Genomic DNA, 17,307 nt, shown 5'->3' with positions numbered 1-17,307 from the left:
AAAAGGTAAAAAATGTTTAAGAGAAGTCAATTTACATTTGGGTCATAATTTTTGAGAATAGGTTCATCTCTAATGCAAATATATGAGCTGAATAAGTGTCATGTTTATTATACATGCATTCATTGTCTCTGCTGAATAATAATGTGAATATTGAAATTCCAACAGTTGTTTTATATATATGTATGTATAACTGAATCACTTTGCTGGACAGCAGAAATTAACACAATATTGTACAACTATACTTCAGTAACAAAAATTTTTAAAGAAAATTAATGGACAGAGCTTTATTATTTTCAAAGAAAATGCGGGCATTAATGAAGTACTGACCTAAGATGTGCCACGGTGTGTGCTTCCCAAGCTTGGGGGCCCTGTCCTTAGAAGGACAGACCAAGAGAACTCAAAATCCACATGCAGTGAGACCACCCCAGAGAAACACAAGCCAGTGCCCAGAGGATGAATCCCAGGTGGAACCAATCAACCCTCTTCTTTTCCCCCTCTACAGTGGGGTCACCCAGCTATACTGGAAGCTCCTTGGGAGCTGGGATGGCACATTCCTCATCACTGTGTTCCCAACACAACCTGGATGCGCTGTGACCTGCCGGCCACGGTTCTGAAGCATCCTATCTCTTCCCCTCTGACCTCCTCCTTTTCTGAGTAGCTTTCTTAACGACTCTTTCCTTTTCTACCTTTTTCAAACGTTGTCCTCCACACCAGCTCTGGAAAAGGAAGGGCTGTGCTGGTCTGGTTCTTTGTGGTATCCAGAGTACCCACCACTAAGAAAGCCTGTAACATCATTTGTGGGTTTGTGTCTACTTGACCATTGTTAGGGAGGAAGTTATTTGAGATGGTTTCATCCATTCATTTTGTAACAGTTCTAACTGATAAATTCTTCTTCAGGAAACCCAGATGTATGGGTGTTTTTATGGGTGGAGGTGGAAAGAAGGTAAAAATCAGCTTCCTAGAAGCATATCTTCTTATTACTATATCTGAGCAAAAATATGCCTCATCATTTTTCTTCCCTTTGGAACTATACAAGAATGACTATGAGCCTTGTCCTCAATAGATATTCAGTTTATTGAAGATAAATAAGATGTCTCCCACTCAAAACAATTCAGCTTGATCATGGTCAATACTTCTCATTGCCCTTGACATTAACTTCTACCTATCCTCCCCACCACACTTCCCTTTTCCTTTAATGTATAATCCACTGGTATTTCTAAATAAGAAAAACAATTTGCAAAGTATCAACTTGCAAACTCTTTGAGGAGCTCCTTAGAAGAAATCAGCATTGTTGAATAAAGTTCTGCCAGACTATTCTATTCTTCTCTGGCAAAGTAAAGGATCAGATAAAATTTATGATGAACTTGCATTTAAAATTCTGGTCATGGAGCATACTGAGCCATGTGTCAGAAGGTAAAGTCTACCTATCGAACAATAACTATGGAGATGTAAGCCTGACCAGAAAGCAACACCAACAGTGTGGTTGATTCTACATAAACTGAGGAACACACACTATAATCCATAGACTCCAGTCACACAGGAATGAGAACTGTCCCCATTGAAAGTGCATGATTTTATCCATGTGAGTCTTGCATATGCACTTTCTGAGCTATATCCAGCTGCCCACTTCCACTTTACACTCAATGAGGAAAGTAGATAAAACAAGTATATATCTCATCTACACACAGATGTACCCAGCTAAATGTATGGCATCTTTCCAAGCCTCCAAAACGTGTTTCTAAAGGGCACAAAAAGTTCAATTAAGGGCATATACTATAAAGTTCTTTTGTTTTATCCATGTAACAAGTAAAGCAAAAGTCAAAACCTTCCCTTTCTAAAACCAGAGCAATACTCTTAGCTACCAAGGATTTACTTTGTCATTCTCTAGCCTCTGATCTATTGCCATTAAGGTAGCAAGTTATTACTGTTTGTCAGAACTATTCTTGCCTTCCATGTTGCTGTTTTTTATGCATGGTGGGGAGAGAAGGGGGAAATAGAGAGATGCATCAGCAAAGCTCTTGGTCTTGTAGCTTTAAAGGGGGTTCAGAGACAAGGAAAGCCCATACTGCTGTCAAATCTACCCGGAATTTGTTCACCAAAACCACCTCAGCAAAGAGATACTCCATCATAAATATTAAATTAGAAGTTATTCACCACAACACTGTCCCCCACCTCATTTACATTTTATACAGAAAAAGTTTCCATCACTCCTGTCAGTTGAAGTAAATGAAAGAACAGACTTGGACTCAAAATAAGAACAAGCTTTCATAAATGAAACAAGATGTATAGAAGAGGTGAGTAACATAACAACTGCAGAGAGTATATAAACTGTTACCAATCATTCAAAGAGGCCAGAAATGGAAAGTTCTGCCTGAAAAGGTCTGCATGTCCCATCACTGAATGAGCTCAAGTAGTTTCCCCTAAGGGTGGTGGCAGAGGGAATCCCCATATCAGATGTTTTGATGAGATTTCAAAAGGCCCTTCCGATATCAAAGAAGTGATCATACTAGATCCTAAATTACTGCTCCAAACCTTTCCACTGTCTCTCAAATCATGGATGCATTGTGTGGCTTATTCTAATTATGTCCTAAATTAATTCCAAAAAGCCATTTCTAATGAGAACTTGAAGTCATATTTATTTTGTTCTCTACACAACTATAAAATTATTACCTATGGAACAAAGAGTACTTTTTTTAATTCATGTAACATAAGGACAGGTGTACAAGAATTTTAAGGAGTGAGGCCAGTATTTCTTAGCTATATGCCCTTAGGGCAGGATTCTTAACTTCTCAAAGGCTTAGTTTCATCATCAGCTAAGTAAGGGCCACATGGGTTAATATGCCAAATTCCTGGAACTCAGTGGCAGCCCAATAAATGGCATCCACGGTTACTGCTGCTGTTCTTATAAACATTCCTATTTTATCTCTGATAAAATAAGATAAAATAAAAGGTCTTGTGATGTTGACTTGTTTTTATACTGAGGAAATATTGAACACCTGGAAAAGAAGAATTATAATCCTGGACTCGGGATGTGATTATTTTTCTTCCAGAATGTTTCTCATTAAAAATTTTCCTTGGAGAACTAGACCAAAGAATTTCACAATTTGTATGGAAATACAAAAAACCTCGAATAGCCAAAATAATCTTGAGAAAGAAGAATGGAACTAGAGGAATCAACCTGCCTGACTTCAGACTCTACTACAAAGCCACAGTCATCAAGACAGTATGGTACTGGCACAAAGACAGAAATATAGATCAATGGAACAGAATAGAAAGCCCAGAGATAAATCCACGAACCTATGGACACCTTATCTTTGACAAAGGAGGCAAGGATACACAATGGAAAAAAGACAACCTCTTTAACAAGTGGTGCTGGGAAAGCTGGTCAACCACTTGTAAAAGAATGAAACTAGAACACTTTCTAACACCATACACAAAAATAAACTCAAAATGGATTAAAGATCTAAATGTAAGACCAGAAACTATAAAACTCCTAGAGGAGAACATAGGCAAAACACTCTCCGACATAAATCACAGCAAGATCCTCTATGACCCACCTCCCAGAATATTGGAAATAAAAGCAAAACTAAACAAATGGGACCTAATGAAACTTAAAAGCTTTTGCACTACAAAGGAAACTATAAGTAAGGTGAAAAGACAGCCCTCAGATTGGGAGAAAATAATAGCAAATGAAGAAACAGACAAAGGATTAATCTCAAAAATATACAAGCAACTCTTGAAGCTCAATTCCAGAAAAATAAATGACCCAATCAAAAAATGGGCCAAAGAACTAAACAGACATTTCTCCAAAGAAGACATACACATGGCTAACAAACACACGAAAAGATGCTCAACATCACTCATTATTAGAGAAATGCAAATCAAAACCACAATGAGGTACCATTACACGCCAGTCAGGATGGCTGCTATCCAAAAGTCTACAAGCAATAAATGCTGGAGAGGGTGTGGAGAAAAGGGAACCCTCTTACACTGTTGGTGGGAATGCAAACTAGTACAGCCGCTATGGAAAACAGTGTGGAGATTTCTTAAAAAACTGGAAATAGAACTGCCATATGACCCAGCAATCCCACTTCTGGGCATACACATCAAGGAAACCAGATCTGAAAGAGACACGTGCACCCCAATGTTCATCGCAGCACTGTTTATAATAGCCAGGACATGGAAGCAACCTAGATGCCCATCAGCAGATGAATGGATAAGGAAGCTGTGGTACATATACACCATGGAATATTACTCAGCCATTAAAAAGAATTCATTTGAACCAGTCCTAATGAGATGGATGAAGCTGGAGCCCATTATACAGAGTGAAGTAAGCCAGAAAGATAAAGAACATTACAGCATACTAACACATATATATGGAATTTAGAAAGGTGATAACGATAACCCTATATGCAAAACAGAAAAAGAGTCACAGAAATACAGAACAGACTTTTGAACTTTGTGGGAGAATGTGAGGGTGGGATATTTCAAAAGAACAGCATGTATACTATCTATGGTGAAACAGATCACCAGCCCAGGTGGGATGCATGAGACAAGTGCTCCGGCCTGGTGCACTGGGAAGACCCAGAGGAATCGGGTGGAGAGGGAGGTGGGAGGGGGGATCGGTATTGGGAATACATGTAAATCCATGGCTGATTCATATCAATGTATGACAAAACCCACTGGAAAAAAAAATAATAATAATAAAAAAAATAAAAATAAAAAAAAAAATTTTCCTTGGAAATGGAGGACGTGATATAAGAGGATAAAACTTTTTTTTTTTTTTTCAGTTAGAAAGTCAGACAGTGTTACTTATTCTTGAAATGAACCTTTCTGAGTATGTTCCCGGAAAAATGATGTGTAGTCTGAACTCAATACAAGAATAGTTTGTGGTAAAGAAGTCTGTTAGGAATGACCACCTTAAAACTCTTGAAATCTTTAGGTTCCTGAAAATAAGGATTTATCATGAATGATCTTATGTCAAGATTGACAATCTAGGAAAAAATTAAGTGACACATTAAAATCTCATAATTCGTACGTATCAGATGTATAAGTAGAATAACCGACCAAGTTTTCCCTAAAAAAATGGAGACCTAAAACCTTTTATCACATACACACACACTCCAATAATACATAATCAGAGTGCTTTTCATCTTCCTGGAAAACACTGTATACAAGTATATTAGCACTGTCTGGAGATGCAACCATCAGAAATACAATGCTATGAGTCAACACTGCCAGTAATAGGAGGAGGTGAAGTTTTAGGTGTTAAAATATGAAGTTTGCCTGAGGCAGAAGGGTAAACAGCCAGATCTCAGCTTGAAGTGTCCAGCTGACTGTATTAATATTTTTTCCAAGCCACTCTGTGAATGACTATTATTCATTAGCTAAGTTTACTGTCCTTGCTTTGGTAAAAAACAAGCACCCTGCCTTCACTTTTCAAAACATCTTTTTACCCTCTTCTAGTCTGAACTCCTCCAGATACTCACCACTTCCTATTCAAACCAGGAACTGATAACTAGTTATTTTTCTCCCCTCACTATCCAGAATGCTGTAAGCCGTTGGAGTAAACCTAACCATCTGCCTCAAATGAACCTTGAATCAGCTCCATACTTGCTGCCCGTGTGTCTGGCAGCAGGTCCAGAGGAAGTTGAGGAGAATGCTGGGAAACTCTAATAAAACTTCAAAAAAGGCGTTCTTCACCTTCCTTGAGCTGGAAGGAAACAAGAGGTATTCTGGTTCCACCCTTTGTGGTGCTGTTGCCTGAACTGAGTTGTGCCCCATCACCCAGTTTGCAAAGGCAGAGCTGAAAATAAAACCTGGCACCCAAGCCCTAGTTCAGTTTTTACTAACACACACACACCTTGATTTCACTTGAATTTCTCCGTCTCATTTGATAGAGTGAAACCACTAAAAATTATTGTGGGGGAAAAAAAAAAACTGGTTTCACAGTTGACAGATATAATTCTAGAGGGGAAAGGGAAAGATGTCTCAAAAGCATGGGATGACTGGACTAATCCCCAGTCAGGCACATTCACGGGGGATGTGGGAGTATAGGCGATCCCTGAGGGAGAAAGTACAGAGGAAAAAAATAGACAAACACCCTGTGATTTAATCATGGGAAAAGCCTCTATTTATGGAGTGGGAGAAGGCTGAACATTAACTGCCACTTCAGGCTTCTTCCCCGACGTATGCTAGGACTAGTTTTTCAAGTGTGAAGGAAGAGCCCAGACATGTTACAGCAGCACACAGCAGGCTCTCACCACAGCCTCCTCCCACAGCTCTGTCACTCCTTCTCACCCCAGACCAGCTCCTGGTCCCCAGGCCTCGCTTGGAGAGAACAGACCAGGGTGGGGCGTCAGCAGCAGAGGAAGATGTAGTGGCAGCGTCAGAAGACAGAAGGGGCCCCAAGACCGCAGATCTGGTGTTTGTCCACAGATTGGCCAACTTGCAGAGGAATCTGTCTGCCTAGTTGGCAGTTGAGAACAAACTGCATATTCACTCATGTCATCCCTTTGGTTTTGATTCCAGTTTTCTTTTTCCCCTTTAACATGCAAAAGAGTAGCCCAGGGACTTCCCTGGTGGCCCAGTAGCTAAAACACGGTGCTCCCAATGCAGGAGACCCAGTTTCAATCTTCGGTCAGGGAACTAGACCCCACAGGCTGCATGCCACAGCTAGAAGACTGAAGAGCCCACATGCCACACCTACGGCCCGGCCATCTCAGTCACTCAGTCATGTCCTACCCTTTGCGACTCCGCAGACCATAGCCAGCCAGGCTCCTCTGTCCATGGGATTCTCCAGGCAAGAATACTCGAGTGGATTATCATGACCTCCCCTAGCGGATCTTCCCCACCCAGGGATCAAACCTGCATCTCGGGTTTCCTGTGTTGGCAGGCAGGTTCTTTACCATGAGCACCACCTGGGAATACCCTAAGGCCTGGTACTGACAAATAATTTTTAAAAAAGAGTAGCCCATAACTGAAACTGACCTAACATAACTCACTCTCACCATTCAACAAAATCTTGCATTTACACATGACTGGTGTTCTTGGTCAAAACCAGTGGCTTTTGCTTTCTTTCTTTACCTTCCCCCATCTCCCCAGCAGATTTGGTATGGTTGACCTAGTGGAGAATTTTGAAGTTAAATTAGGACTGCAAGGATGGGGGGGGGGCGGGGGGCGGGGAATCTGCTCCACATTATTCCAGGTAGTAAAAATAATATTAATCACTCTTTTTATGGATGTCAGCTGTTCATATATCACCTTCAGTTTTTCTACAGTACCTATTTAATACTTAAACTGATACCTTAAAGAACTTTGGTATTTACCTTAGTTTCAGTCTAAGCAAGAAAAACCGTTTCAAAGAATGAATTTGAAGTACATGTCTATTTTTCTAGTTTATGTTAAATTTAAATGTGTAACTAAACAATTTTGAAGTTTATTCATATACCACCAAAACCTATCTCAGATTTCATCCATGGGCAACTTTGACTTCAGGAAACACTGAATCAAATTAAAGCATGCTGTGGATCAGGCATGACGGACTTACCAGAAAAAAAAAAAATGGATAAATGGATATTAAATACTGTGAGGTGGAAAGGCTTGGGCCACATTATGCAGAACTTGATATGGCCAAAAAAAAAAAAGAAAATGCAATGAAAGGTTGGAAATGAAATTAAAGTAATGCTTAAAATAAATGCATTTTCTAGGCATAAATAGGATACACTGGAGGTGGGAAGGCCTAGATTTGAGAAGGACAGAAATCTGACACAAGTAACAGCCATGCCAGATAGAGAGAGCCTGGTCTAAGCTGATAGACTCAAGATAGGGGAAAGGATGAAAAACTCTGCTATAGTAGAAAAATAGACAGGAACCTACAGACATAGGAGAGTCAAACTGAATGAGGAGACAAGGTCAAAGATGACGGCAAGTTCTCACATGTGTGACCACTGATGCCACTGGCAGATGATGGGATTTTGAGAGTGGATATTCAAATGAAAATGTCCAATCACCATTCAGTGATACAGTTCAAGAGCTGGATGAGAGGATGGACTCATGACCTGGTAGTCATCAGCATAGATTTGAGAGACAAATTCATAGAATGGACTTGCACCCCAAAATAGAAAGTAAGAAGAGCCAAATACAGTTCTATTCAGGAAATCTGGTTGAATAAGCTGAGAAAGAGGTCATTTATCAACAACAACAAAACTCTAGAACAGGTTTTTTCAACCTTGGCAGAACATCAGAAAGATTGGGGAACTTTAAAGATTACCAAGGTCTGTGCCCCATCCCAGACCAATCAGATGTGCCCCTCTGGGGCCATAACATTCATATAATTACCAAATTCAGACTGAAGTATGGACAATTTCAGGCATATAAAAAACTTTAAGCCAGATCTCTTTTTTTTTTTAAGCCAGATCTCTTAATCCTGCACTTTAAGAGCCAACCTAATTTTCTAGCATTTATGACATAGAGATAATGATAAATTAATAAAGTGCACATGTATATTAAAAGTGATCTTGTGTAAGGTATCTGGTATTTGTTTTCTAAAATATCCATTTTTATAACCTTTTTTCCATTTCATTTAGCACTTCAGTTATTTTAGTTGAGAAGTACTTTCAGGGCATCTTATCTAGACAACCATTTTTAATATGAAAAAAATTAAAGTATCTATAAGCTCTCTTTTTCCCACTTGTGAATGTTTCTAAAATTTCAGTGCCTAGTAAGAGATTTCTTCTTTTTTTCCCATTTCTTTGTTTTCTTCACACCAGTTTGGATGTTGTCCACACCTAATGTTTTCAGAAATGTTCTTACCTTAGGGAATCTTAATATTTATTATTTGCAAAGCTTTTAAAGTCAAATGTAAAAGAAACTACAAGTTTAAAAAATCTTTCAGATTTCTTAGTTGTGTGTGTGTGTGTTTTTTTCCTGGTTACTTCACATTGGATAGGAAAGGAATATACTTCCAAGAGAATATGCTCATCCTAAATTCAGCTCTCCCCATAGAGGGGAAGAGCTATGCCTTTGTTCCCCTAGTTGCCCTGAGGAATGATACCAAAATTTCATCTGTGATATTTTTTCAGGTATGAATTTGGATAGATAGATGCAATGCATTGAAATTATCACATGTACAGATAATGCTATGACATCAGAAAATTGACTCAATCATTCACCCACCTTACAGGACAACTTGTACCAAATATTATAAAAAACAAGAATGATTTTAACTAAAACTGAGTAAACCGTGTTAATCATTTAGCACTTGATGCTTTTGCTGGACAACATTGTTAATGTCTTTCATTGACATAGAGCTTGCTGTGTAATAAGTGAAAAAAATCTGAGTCCATGAAAACTTAAGTATCCTAAGCTTATATAACTTGTTCTAAAGAACAAACAAATAGTCCATTGTTAAATTCTAAATTAACTGGGAGACAATTCACATCAATTCACTTCAGTCGCTCAGTCATGTCTGACTCCTTGCAACCCTACGGACTGCAGCACACCAGGCTTCCCTGTCCATCACCAACTCCCAGACCCTACTCAAACTCATGTCCATCACATGGGTGATGCCATCCAACCAACTCATCCTTTGTCATCCCATTCTCCTCCCACGTTCAATCTTTCCCAGCATAAGGGTCTTTTCCAGTGAGTCAGTTCTTCACATCAGGTGGCCAAAGTATTGGAGTTTCAGCTTCAACATCAGTCCTTCCAATGAATATTCAGGACTGATTTCCTTTAGGATGGACTGGTTGGATCTCCTTGCAGTCCAAGGGACTCTGAAGAGTCTTCTCCAACACCACAGTTCAAAAGCATCAATTCTTTAGTGCTCAGCTTTCTTTATAGTCCAACTCTCGCATATCCATACATGACTACTGGAAAAACCACAGCTTTGATTAGACAGACCTTCATTGGTAAAGTAATGTCTCTGCTTTTTAATACACTATCTAGGTTGGACATAGCTTTTCTTCCAAGGAGCAAGTGTCTTTTAATTTCATGGCTGCAGTCACCATCTACAGTAATTTTGGAGCCCAGAAAATAAAGTCTCTCACTCTTTCCATTGTTTCCCCATCTATTTGCCATGAAGTGATGGCACCAGATGCCATGATCTTAGTTTTCTGAATGTTGAGCTTTAAGCCAACTTTTTCACTCTCCTCTTTCACTTTCATCAAGAGGCTCTTTCGTTCTTCTTCACTTTCTTCCATAAGGGTGGTGTCATCTGTGTATCTGAGATTATTGATATCTCTCCCAGAAATCTTGATTCCAGCTTGTGTTTCATCCAACCTGGCATTTCGCATGATGTACTCTGCATGCAAGTTAAATAAGCAGGGTGACAATATACAGCCTTGATGGACTCCTTTCCCGATTTGGAACCAGTCTTTGTTCCATGTCCATTTCTAACTGTTGCTTCTTGACCTACATACAGATTGCTCAGGAGGCAGGTCAGGTGGTCTGATATTCCCATCTCTTTAAGAATTTTCCACAGTTTGTTGTGGTCCACACAGTCAAAGGCTTTGGCGTAGTCAATAAAGCAAATTCACATACATACACCAAAAAAAAAATTTTTTTAGGAAAACAAAGATAACATGTAAAAGTATTGTAAATCCTAGTATACCAGAAATTTTGGGGCATAGGGGTTTTTACATCATTCAAGGTTTTTACATCATGAATTTTCTTCTTCACACCTTTTAAAATAAATCCTGTGTGTCCCCAGCTTCTCCCCTATTAGTGCCTACATATCAAATTGTGTGCATATTCTACCTAAAAGCCCTTCAAATATTGGGTTGGCCAAAAACATTTATTCAGGTTTCTCATAAGCTGTTTCCAAAACTCAAACAATCTTTTTGGCCAATGCAATATTTTAAAACAGTGATTAGGTCCCTTGGTAATCTCTGTTTTGCAGTCATATAGCCCTATTTATTGATCTGCTCTTCACAGCAACCTCTTCTTCCTCCTAGTTATTCTCCCCTGAATCCATGAGGGCATCTACATATTTTTCCAAACTCTGTGCTCTACAGAAGTAAACATATTTCAAATGAAATTCAGACAAAACTGAGGAAGAATGAAATATTGCCAGCTTCATTTTTCATATTCTTTCTCAATGTTTGTTCCCTATTGGAACTTATATCCAATATAAAACCCAATCCATAATTTTTGCTGATGTTCTATGAACAACCTCAAGTCTTTCTCACAGGTACTAAGGCCAAGCCATAGCTCACTCTTACTCTCATTAATTGGTTGTTTCTTTTTTTTTTTTTTTTTGGTTGTTTCTTTTTACAAGGCATTCCATAGCTTTAAAGTCCTTTTTAACTCACCAGAGTGGCCTAGATATAGCAAGAGAAAAGCACATGGAACCAAACACTATGCAAAATTCAGTGAAGAAAATATAATACAGTTGTCAAACATTAAGTCTTATGTTTAACCTATATGAAAGTTTCAGAAAGTTTATGTGGTTATTGCAATACCAAATAAATACTTTTTCAAATTATTTTTTTGTCTTCACAGAGGATTTCTAAAGTCATTTCAGATGACTCACTCTTGCAAAATTTATAAAACAGGATTATATTCTCTAGAAATGTGTCCCTTGTTATAAAGGCTAGTTTTCATTTGCTTGGAGGAGGGTAACTGGCATTTTTATCATCTCATCAGGAGGCAAAATTCACACTGCATTTTACTTGTAGACAAGTATTTGGCAGGATAAAGAAATCTGGAAGTTTCTTCTCGCAGGAGCCAAGACTTCATGATCTCAAACATCAGCTCAAACTGTTTAAATGAGTGGGCAGAACGAAGCCTGTGAGATTGTGGTGCTGCAAAGTTGCTTAATGGAGAGAAAGAGGATGATCAAAATTGAACTAGAGGCCGAAAAAAAAAAAAAAAGAAAAGAGAAGTAAGAGTAAGGAGGAGTAGCAGAAAACTGAAATGAGAAAAATAATAGTTGTCAAAACAATAAAGTTAGAGTCAAGAAGGGATTAGGAAGTAGGAACAATAAAAGGATGATTTACAAAAAAGGTGGAATAATTCACCAAAAAAATTGCTTGGAATAAAACAATAAAGGGTACTGTAACAAAGAATTCCTGTTTCCTAGAAGAATTTTTAATACACAGATTATTTTGTCATGTTTAATATTGGCTTAATACAAAAGTAAGAAATGCTTTCCTTTCAGGAATCCTGGCTAAGCAAGCTGAAGAAAAGGTCATCTATCAAGAAGACAGCAGGATTTGTCAGACTTGGCAGCATGTTAGAATCATCTGGAAAGCTTTAAAAATTGTTTAATTTTTTTATTTGACTTTTTTATAACTTTTTTTTTTTACTTTCCAATTAGAATTTTTTAAAAAGAGGAATGCTTTCTTTTCAGTTTAAGCTATACTAAGAGTCATTACTAGACCTGTAGAAAATTATCTCTCTAATTTTATGGAGTTTTTCTGGAGTGTCAACTTTCAGACAGCTTCCTTCCATTGCAACTTGCTTATAATTTTCATTTAGAATTTTTTATGGAGTCACAATGAAACGCTTCTTCAGTATTTCTATACTGAATCAACACTGATTCCCTATTCAAATGATGTCCTCATTGAGAAAGACACACTAATTTCAAGATTTATACAGCTAAACAAAGTCTCAAGTTCAAGTTTCCCACCACTATCAACAGATTGTGGAAAATAAAAATACTAATTAAAATACAGAAATGAAACTGCTGGTTTCTGGGAAAAAGTATGACTTTCAGAGAAAAATAAGATGCTTTGCATGAAAATATTCTCACTAAAAATACAATTTTTCAGGAAATTATACCTTTGTTGCCATGTGGCTGATGATATTTAAATTTAAGTGGTTTAGGAAGAAACACTTAATATGAATTCTAGATCAAGGTTTTGTGCTTGCAATTTGAAGATGCAAATAAAACTGTTTTTAGAATATTTCTACTTTCAAGAGGAATCAAAACAAAGAAGCATTATATTCCCTTATATCAAAAATACATATTTTTTAAAAATTTCTCCTTTTTATACTCTTGAAACATTCCCTCCATGTGTGAAACCAAAGGAATTTCTGATTAACTGATACTAAACGTTAACCTAGAGGTTAAAAATAAGTACATTTCAACACTGTAGTATAGTGAAAAGGGGAACTGTTATAGAATTGGGGTATAAAAATAGCCCAAAATTTCAGCCTAATGAATAAATGTGAAACACATTATTGTTTTTGACTCACTAAGTTTTGCCACCCAAAACTGTCCACCATTCACTTTATACTACATAACTTGGGAGCTTGTGTAACCCCAATGATCTTTCAGAAATGGCTGGGTCTGATTAATTTAATTGAGTTGAGTCTTTACCCACAAAGGACAAGCTCCCTCATCTCACAGAAACACTATCATGATGCATCTCTCACCTTTTGTTCATGTTTCTCTATTTGACCCAATTACTCCTTTACTTCCCTATATCTGTCCTTTCTTTTAGTATCACATCTTCCATAAGACCTTTCCAACCATCAAGCTCACTTTTCTCAATCTTAGAATCACAAAACCACAGAAGATGAGAAAGTAAAGTGGCAAAGAGATTCCACTAGTGTGTTAGGAAATATTTGTTCTCTTTAATGTTCACCATGGCAATCAGATGTAATGACATCATGTTGTCTGATAGCTAGCACCTTGTGAAGAAGGAAAAAGGAATTCATATTTATTGTGATGGTACATTTATTGTGATGGTCACATTTATTGTGACCAGGTACAAGTCCTTCCTACATGTCTTATTTAATCCACACAACTGTCCACCTGAAAGATATCTTTACTTTACACTTTACTGAGCATTCGTTTCCACACCAGGAGGATACCTTGCCCAGCTACAGGAAAGAAAGGGTCAATACACTCTAAATTATCATCATTGTAAACTCTCAAAATTCAACTGCTCACTGTAAAATCATACCAGGTAGCAAACTGGTTATATATTATGACATATATAAAATATGAAATGCATATTATGACATAAGCATATCTCGACAGCAAGATACTTAGAATTAGGCTTTCACAGTCATCCCATCAAGATTTGTTTTATGTCAAAAGCTAGTTTTAAAATACCTCCTTCAAAATCCAGACCAAAATAATATCCATCCTACTCCATAGTGGTACCCATCAAAAATCTGAAAGAATTAACAGATAAAGAACAGTTAATAGACATGTGAACCATTCAATGCCCTGAAAAATGTAAATCACATCCCTGAATATTACACACTAGAAAACAGTATATGCAGTCCTTGGAGTTTCTAACATTAAATTTAAGTTTCATTGTTTGGTCCTCAACTTTTTTTTTTTTTTTTGGTCAGGGGGAGGCATTGTGTCATCTCCCTGGCCCACCACACTCACTCTGGTTATAAGAGTTGGCTGAAGTTCAGAGCCCAAGGCTTTTTTGTTTGATTTGTCTTTGATTGTTTCTTTTCTCCCTCTCACATCTGAGTCTTTGCGCTTGTCAAACAATGATCTATCTAGAGCACTCATCACCCACATTTTACACTAGGCTAAAACCTAGTTTCGTCTAAGTCAGTTTAAACACTCATCCTATGGGAAACCTCCATCCCAACCCTTCTCTAGTGTCAGTGAAGATCTGTACATGCAGATAACACAGAAAAAGCCCATCTGCTTTATCAGTCTCTTTATCTCATTCTCCCATTACAGTAAGCTCCATGAGGGCAGGAGAGTGAACACCAATAAAATGAACAATGACAAAAGTGAAACTCGAAGGAAAGAAACACATGGCATCAAGAACTCAGAACGGTTATAAAATTACACTTCCTTTCACAAAATACACTCAGCAGGAAATGAGTCATGAGGAAGACGTTATTTGGTTTATAGTCAAATGACTGGGATTTATACACCCAACAAGGCTTTGAAGATGTAGGGTGTATATGAAATCTCCATAAAAATATTATCTTACTTCCTAAGCAAATTCCCAAAGAAAAAAATGAGACGAAAAGCAGAGACAGCTTTGATTACATGAATATCTGAAATACATCAGAAATAAGACTTTTGGAAAAATGGTGGTATGATAGTAGATATCAAAAGTCCTTCCTAAAAACTCAGTCAAATCACAAAGGAAAACCAAGAATAGGGGAGAATCTCCATCAGAGTTCACACCGATCAAATTCCAGTGGGAGATAGTGAATCTATTCTATTCTATTCTATCCTAGTGAACTTAAGCATAAAGCTTTGCATGATTTTAGATGGCTATCAGAATCATTAGAAAACTTAATAAACAATAAAATATCAAGTTAACTTTTCCAAAATGATTGAGAAACACAATCCAGGATCAAGCTATGAAAAAACTGACAGCTCTATAATCAGACACCTGCCTGCAAAACTCAGAAGCTGTCACCTGATAATCAGGAAGTCACAACAAAAATAGATATCCTAAAATGGCATTTGCTGTCAGAAGCTAGTGGAATAGCCTATAACCTCACTTCTCTCTTCCAAATCCCATATAAGTGCATCCAAATTATTAAACCTAAATTCTGTTTAGAGTCCTAGCTAAGAGTGTCTGGAAAATGTACTGTTTTTCAACCTCTTCAACAAGTCATGGCAAAAGCACTATGGATTTTTTACTGACTACAATGTAGATGGGATTAGCTTGAAGGACTCATCAGGAATATAGCCATGATTGTAGTAATGAGACACAGAAAAGAAGTAAGGAAATCCTAGGGAAAACATAAGTACCTTTAAATTAGAGGAGACAGGGCTAGAGACGAGGTTGGCATCACTTAGCTTGGGGTTCTATCACCAGCACATACCAGCGCTATGCTTCCTCACTGGGAGAGGAATCCTGGCCTTTCAGAATGAAGAATAAGAGCATTCTGTATTTCTACTGACAAAAGTAGGGCTGGCCCTAGTAGTACTATATGCCTGTAGTAAAAGAAACATGGCCCTAGGACAGTAGTTTCGAACAACCAAACAGGAGAGATCAGGTTCTTCTGTGAATGTATTTCTCTTCCTTCCCAACCCCCTCAGCCTGATAAATGACTGATAATTTAACCTAATTCATTCAGATGGACACCTTAAGTTCTAAAAGGAAATAACCATGTAAATACTACTTAGAAAGAAAAATATAATAATAATGTCAGATCCATTTACATCACCCATGGGGAAAGTAAAGAACATTAATCAGACAAGAGAAAGGGACAGAGTATATAAGACCACAGATAAAAAAAACACATTGAGGAGGAAAAAAGAAAAATAATAAAATAGTGGCATTTTAAGCAGCACCAGAAGGAGCAAAGATTAGATTCAACTACAGAAAAGAGATGGCAGAGAATCAGAATTAGACTAAAAAGTAACAATAAGTAGGTAAAATATGAAAAACAGATATCTAATATATGAATAATGGGTATTCATCTAGTAAACGGTTTGCTATCTTTGTGATTGGTTTAGAACACAATACAGAATGTATAAAGGTATGAGAAGAAAGTTTTCCTAACCTGAGAAAAAATTCAAGCAGATAAAAGGGCTTATGATAAATTAAGAAAAATAGCCAAACCTTTTGTTACATCATGGTAAAATATTGGAGGTGGGGGAAGGTGGGAGGAGAAGAAAAGGAAAAAATCAGGCCAGGGCTGAGCTCTTAATGACAGGAAATAATGGGGCAATTATTTCCCTGAAATTTCCATACCAATTGTAAGCCAAGAATTCTGTGATGAAATGAGTTCACATTTGAAGGCAAAAATGTTCTCAGATATATTTCTTCAAATTTTTGCATACCACTCTTGCAATCTTTCTGGGGTCAGGGGGAGGGGGGAACCACCAAACAGGTACTCAACTATTTCAGTCAACCAACCAACACAGCAAGATATAGATTTCAAAAATAGGTAAGCCACGACATAAAAGACTTTCAGGTGGCAAGTTACAGAACACCATCCAGAATTAGCTCTAAAAAAAAAAAAAAAAAAAAATGTAGTTTTGGTAGCATCATACAGTAAGTACAGGGGTATGCAATCAGTCTTTTATAGTGGACTGGTCCAACAATTTCCTTAAAGACCAAGGTATCGTCCACTCACCCATTTCTTGTCTTAAGCAGGTTAGCTTTCATCCTCTTGAAATCAGAGCTACTACCAAGACAGACATCATTCCTCACACATCCATGAGGGGATGAGAGGGTGGAAAGAGTTTTCTATACATATTTCTTTTTAATCAAAATTTCCCAGGAGTTTTCCAACAATATCTCCTTATATCTAATTGGCCAAAACTAGGACACATGGCTATCTCTAACTGCAGGGGACGCTAGGAAAGTTATTCATCCCTTTCAGGCTCTGTCATAGATGGTCTCTGAGTTAGAA

This window comes from Cervus elaphus, chromosome 17 (genome assembly GCF_910594005.1).
Source record: "Cervus elaphus chromosome 17, mCerEla1.1, whole genome shotgun sequence".
Classification (NCBI taxonomy): Eukaryota; Metazoa; Chordata; class Mammalia; order Artiodactyla; family Cervidae; genus Cervus; species Cervus elaphus.
Note: the sequence above shows the minus strand (reverse complement) of the source record.